This window comes from Diorhabda carinulata, chromosome 11, assembly GCF_026250575.1.
Source record: "Diorhabda carinulata isolate Delta chromosome 11, icDioCari1.1, whole genome shotgun sequence".
NCBI lineage: Eukaryota > Metazoa > Arthropoda > Insecta > Coleoptera > Chrysomelidae > Diorhabda > Diorhabda carinulata.
The window spans coordinates 7567410-7574346 of NC_079470.1; positions in this window are offsets into that span (position 1 = coordinate 7567410).

Sequence of the window (6937 nt, forward strand, 5' to 3'; positions counted from 1 at the left end):
CACGTACTAAATCATTCAACTCACTTTGAACAATCAAATGTGGCTCGCCGGAACTAGTACTTGGAGTAAAAATAGGGTCGGTGCATTGTTTTTCGGAGCTTCCTGATGATACGTTGTCTCCAGTATCTTCTAAAACAATATTTTTCGGATCTAAAGGCACAATCGAAACTGGTAAGTCTTCGTTATGGAGAACAGGTCGTATAGCAGACGGCAAATTTGGATATTCGATCTTGTGCTCTCCTTTCTTAAAATAACCTTCAGTTTTTGTTAGACAAAAATAGCAGTCGTGAAAATGGTCAGCAGGTTCCCGCTATACCATTGGAATTACAAAAGGCGTGCTTTTTATCTTCAGATTCATCCACTGCACCAATAACACGCTACAACTAACACAGCACGCTTGGGGGGCCCACTGCTTGTCTTGGTCTCCAATTAAAGTATTAAAATATTTGAAATAGGCTCTTTCCACTTTTTCGGAAAATGGTCTGGTTTGCGATTTCACCATAAATTCTCCACAAATATAGCAAAATTTGTCAGGAGTAGTTTTGCAGCTGCGGGGAGTTTGACGCAACATTTTCGTCTTTATAATCACTTTTTGCACTAGAAACAGAGAACCACTTACAATGAAACTCAACAAAATACTAATTTTCAATGTTTTTTTTTATGTTTATTATTCTGAATAATACAGTTCAGATATTTTTTAGGCCATAAAATGTATCGATTTAACCGCCCCTTTATAAAATTACCTACCTGTTAATGTAAACAGGAATAATTAAGCTATTGAAAAGTGGTTCATGTTAGGGCTAAATAAATATTTTTTCTATTATTGGACGGGTATTTCCATTTTAAGATAAAGGTCTCGCCTGTGTTACGAAAATCTTGTCGGCCAGTGTAATCTGTGAAATCTTGTTATTTATGAAATTGGATATTGTTAACCAAAATGTATTCAAATGTTGAATACATCGACATGTTATTAACCTTAGTTCGAGTGCTTAGAAAACTCTATTGCAGCTTTTACGCGTTATGCAGAAAAGTTTCCTGAAGGAAACTTACCAAGTAAAAATACATATAAAGCCATTGAAAAGCGTTGTCGGGAAACTGGGTATGTGAAACCTAAAAAAATGGATTCTGGTAGGACAAGAACAACAAGAATAATTCATAAAGAAACTATTATTTTAAATGTCGTTGATCAAAATCTAACAATTAGCGTAGGGAATATAGCAAGCCAAATAAATAGAACTTTCTACTCAAAGAGATACATCCTTATCATTACAGACAAATCATTACAAGAAAGTCCTCGTTTACGCGACATGGTATGTTTAACTCCCCTCTTGCACACTACTGGAGTGATTAGAATCCACAAGTCGAAAGGGTATCAAATTACCAACAATTACCGTTAATTAATCCAAGATATTCTGAAAACGATACACAGTATCGAGTTTTAACAGAAGTACCTTTTTGGTGTAAAGTTGGATGATGGTCAAGCTCACTTGAAATTCTGATTAATAGTTCTGACATTAAAGTTTTTGAGGTTTATCATCTTCCAAAACATATTCGCATAAAAGTCCTTCACAATGTGGTCAATAGTTTTGGACAAAACGTGATAAAAGTTTATACTCGACGTCCTTTATGTTGAATACGGATTGTGTTAAGAAAAATTTTTACTACGCAAATCTCAATTATTTTTTGTCTACCTACCCTGTGGTGTATATCAATATATTGGTCTGTATATTTTGCAACACTGTGAATCAATGCTTATAAATACAAATATTTTTGATTTTTCATTTTTCAGTATGTCAAATAATAAAAATCGCAATGTGATAGAACCAAATTAATGACGTTTTCTTAATGGCATGTGATACTTTTGAATTTCTAATACATTGGAATGAAGGTCTTATAAATCGATATACGAAAACCACTCTATATATTTTGAAATTTTACGAAACTAGGCGAGATAGAGCATGTGTGATTTCTGTTTAATGTAACAGAAACGTTTCGTTGGTCAACGTTTCACGACTAAGTAATTTATCATTGCAAAAGGCTTTAAGCTTCTAAGTTGTGGAAACTTCGGTTAGAAGAGTACATTGATGTAGGTGGTGATAACTTTAAACATAAATAACATTATCTTCTTAAAAATCATTGTAGTTTTCTTGTTTTGAGATTATGTGGAACAGACAACCAATCAGTAATATTACCAATAATTAACTGAAGTGGATTGACATTTAGAATCGATAAAATATCTTTCGTTTTTAATACCGAAGGATCTAAAGTACTTGAGATGATTATACTCATTATTTCTCCTCCCTTCTAATTAAATCACTATAATTGACAAAAGAAAAGAAGCAGCGAATTATATCTTGTAATTGGAACTCAGTTGCAGAAATCATTAATTATTCAATTATTTAAGTGAGAACAGAGAATGTCTTGGACTTTAATAAACATATTTTAGTGCTGATGTTAAGAATCGATACTATTTACTATTTTCCGTAATCACATGCTCCATAAAAAATGGGAGCTACGAAACCAGTTTCAGTTGAATTATTCAATTATTCCTATCCTTTTTTCAAACTTCATTTTTAATTTCGATCAACTATGTAAGACTAGTTCTCGCGCTCGGAACTAAAATTTATTTCTTAAATTATGTATTACTAACATTTCAGTTCCTCTTGTGAATTATTTACTATAATATGAGAATACCATCTGAGAACCGTAAGTTCTAATACATAAGTTTGTCCAGTACCGATTTATTTACAAAACTAGTATAGTAGACTTCGTCTCTAGAAGGAACTCGTAAGCCTGATTATCTTGTTCAGGACATGTTTCCCATTTTAAACTTGGTCGTCCTCTACTTCTTCTCCCTGGAGGCTTTCATTTTACTATTTGTTTTGGCCATATGTGTTCTGGCATTCCTTGGACGTGACCATACAGTACAATTTTTTAGTTTCCTTGTTATTGATCATTCTACCATTCGATGTCTCAATTCTTATTTTATCGGTTCTTGTGACTTGTAGACACCTTCTCATAAAATTAAATTCGACCGTTATTTCTTACCAAAGTTATAGTTCCGGTGAGCTAAAATAATAGAGTGCTCAAATGGAGAAGCTCACTGCATTCATTCTAGCGCTACGCATGATACGGTGGGTAGATGCCGAGTAAATACATTTTTTCGCAACCTTTTTTGCTTTACTGAAGTCACAAATGCTGAAGAAACAAGGAAAAAGAAGGTATTGAGGACAATTTTTGGGGGAATAACAACAAGTGAATTGCTATGGAGAAGAAAAACTAACGCAGAACTGAAAGATTTGTGAAAATACCCATCAATAACAAGAGTACATAAAAGTTCAAAGAGTAAGATGGTTGGGGCATACTAGAAGAAGGGAGGAAACATAAAAATGGTTGCAGTTTTGAAGGAGGTAGAACCGAATTGGAGCACAAAAGTACAGAATCGCAGCTTGTGGAGAAGAATTGTGAAATCAGTTGAAAACGATGAGAAAAGAAATGTAAGTCATGGGCCTTGAAGTCTTGTAGTATTGAAAATATATGAAGTGATATCGATAACTTCATCAAACAGTTAATTAAGGAAAATATCCAAGCAGTTCAATTTATTTATTGGTGTTTTATCTTTTACTTTAGTAAAAAGATATTGAATATTAAGGGGTTGACTATACGCTATTTCAATATTGTGTTGTTTAAGATTCCATATGGTAAAGGTGTATAAAATATGGAATAGAAATGTTAGAAATGACATTTGAAAATGATGATTCGATGTTTAAGTCAATGTCAAATTTGTTATACAAAATATGTTTTAAATGTTATGGAAGATATGAGTTTCCATAAAAAGTTCAAATTTATGGATCGATGCAGTATTTGGGAAAAAATAAAATACATTACAGTTGTTCTATTTCCCCTTAAGAAAGCAAAAAATACAGTGAAAGTAGAAAATAATGATTCTGCCACACTCAGCGGAGACCCATTATCAATATTTTTAGGTTCTATTATAAATGAATAGATGATAAAATGTTCGTATTGGACATTGGACATGTGCAAACTGACTTCCAAAAATAAATTAATATATTCATAACATGCATTAAATACAACATTATGAAACGCCACTGTCAAGAAACGATACCAAATGAAATATTTCATTTAATGTATATAAAATACATTACTTTTATCGTGTTTCTTCACAACTCGCGTACGAGCTCTGGCTTTTAAATACGAGACTGGATACAAAAAAGGGTTTTATAAAGGTTTTTATATTTTTTCCATTATCGAAGTAAGTCTTCTTTAGTAAGGACCTTTAGGAGCTCTGCCGTTTTTTGCTTTACCGCTTCCAACGACTCAAATCGGGTCCCTTTCAAATCAGGGGTCCCTTTTCCTAACGTTTCAAGGAAATCTGAGCAGACCCGTTCACGCAAGAGCTTTTGGTCAGGAGTCAGATTTTTTGGCACCAACTTCGCACAAACTTTTGTCATGTGTAATTCTTCGTGTAAAATTTTTCTAACCTTTACTTTATCGGCGTTCATAGCCTCAGCAATCATGCACATTCGACGATCTGCACGCACAGTTTGGTGAATGTTTCCGGAGTTGAAACCGTCACAGGGCAACCTGGTTGCTGGTAATCTTCAGTGCTGTCTCGGCCCTCACTAAACCGCTTAGATCACTCAAAAATGTGCAAACGACATAGAGAATTGTCTCCATAGGACTCAACCATTTATAGCATTAAGTCGGAGTTTAGTAAGAAATTTGAAATTGATACGTTGGCTCCTGTTTTTCGTCACACATGGTTTTCGGCACGAGAAAAAAACAAGTTCTTGACGGAAACGGATATCGAGATACCCAACGCACTACTCGTTTTTTACCCCACCCGTCTAGGGCGCCCTCTAGGCACGCAGTCTCGTTTAATAGCCAGACTCATATATCAGTTTTATGGTCGAGATTCTTTGATACTTTTCACACTTCTTCAATTAAGAATAATAGTAGGTATATGTAGAATGATAAATTTTCAACTATGCAGTAATCTGAATCAATTGATCAAATTTGGTTTTTCATAATTTTTTTCTTATAAATGTGCATCGTTCTGTGTAAAAGCTCAATATAGTACAGTAACATAGGTAGTTTAATATTGATAAAATAATCACTACAATCGTCAAATCATTCGCCTTTTCTGAAATATAACATGGAATTTCCAGACATCTTATTTCAACTCAATATCTTGTATATAATATGAAAAAGTTTTTCTTTGGCAAACTTCTCGCTAATATTAACCTGTATTCTGCTCTACTTCACTGAATAATAAAATCGTTTTCCAGTATTATAATTTTCTCTCGTATTTGTATTTTCAGAAAAAAGAAATATGGTAGAAGAATCAGTTTGTTTATTGTCTATATGCTTTTAGACTTTGATATTTTGAAAAACAAATAAGACAATCCAATTATTATTTATTAAAGTAGGTATATATATTAAACCGGAATACAATAAAATTACTATTGAGATCGAATCTAAATGAAGAAGATTCTTGTATAGTTCTAGAAAATATTATTTTAAATAAACAGTCACACACTTCTTCAATTAGATATCTAATTATTATTAGTTTTATGCTGGACTCTCACATTAAATGCTACATTCTATTCTTAAAGTAATTGCAGTAATAACATAAGGAATTTAGGAACAGTTTGAGCATAACGTTTTCTATTATTCCATTGTCCAATCAAAGATGTGCGTTTGTAGAAACACTAAGGGCCTTATCATACTAGTGGATTGCGAGCGGAACGATCGCGCCGCGCACGCGCGGCGAATTCGTTGCGTATTCGCGTGGACGCTATTTTGTACTGTCGCCTACAAACGCCAAGCCTTACGCGCGGCCTCATTTTAGTCCATAACTAGACCCGAATGTGGGAAAACGTAGGTGTTAACTCGTATTATCATGGCATCATTGATACTGACTGAGATTCGGATACTGATACAGAGTTATTTATAAGTGATATTCAAAATTGTTACGTAATATGGAACCAAAAAGCGGAGAATTTAGTGATAGTAATTTTAAAAAAAGGCATGGGAAGAGGATAAAATGATTTCAATGCAAAGGATGGATGAGTAGATGAATAAAGACAGAAAAAGTGAACCCGAATACAAATTCATGTGAGTTTTGGAAAAAATGCACAAATATAGTATGTTATTTAATGCTTTCGGGGCATTATAAATACAATAGTCCCAAAGAGAATAAAACCGAATGTGTGAAATTCGTTGCTTTTTCTCAATGATTTTCATGAATTATTTTGTAGTACCTACAATACAATAATAACTTATTGAACTTGTCTGCAATTTTCATCTGAAATAAAACATGATTGGCATTAACTTCTATAATATGTCTCTTCTCTATATGAATTGAAATAATAAAAAAAAGGAAAACTGAATCATTCGCAGAAGTCAAAGAGAAGATAAGAATGATTGTTAGCCAAAAAAAATATTTTAATAATAACAATATACCAAATTCAGGATCGTAAACAGCCCAATACTATAATGAGAATAACTGTGAATTTTTTAAACAATTGGCCGAAAACTTTTCATACTAACGTATACACAAGTTCTAAATTTTCACCTTTTTATGCATTTCCCTTGTATCCACACTATCTCAATTGTGCTTCACTTTGATTATATGTTCTAATTCTCATATCTTTTTCATTCTATTTTCGCTTTTCCTAAGGAAACTCTTTTCCATTGCATTTATACGGGCTGGTCTAGTCGATTTTGAATCAATGCATGTCTTACACCTGTATGGGCATCAGTACTTTTTTCAAAATATTTTTCTTAGTAGTTCTTATTTTCCAAAGTATTATTCTTTCTTTATAATGAATGATTAACCATTTAATCCTAGTTTTTTCCATTTCCTGCTCCTGCCTGCAATTTGTTCTATATTTGCACCTAAATAATTATGGCT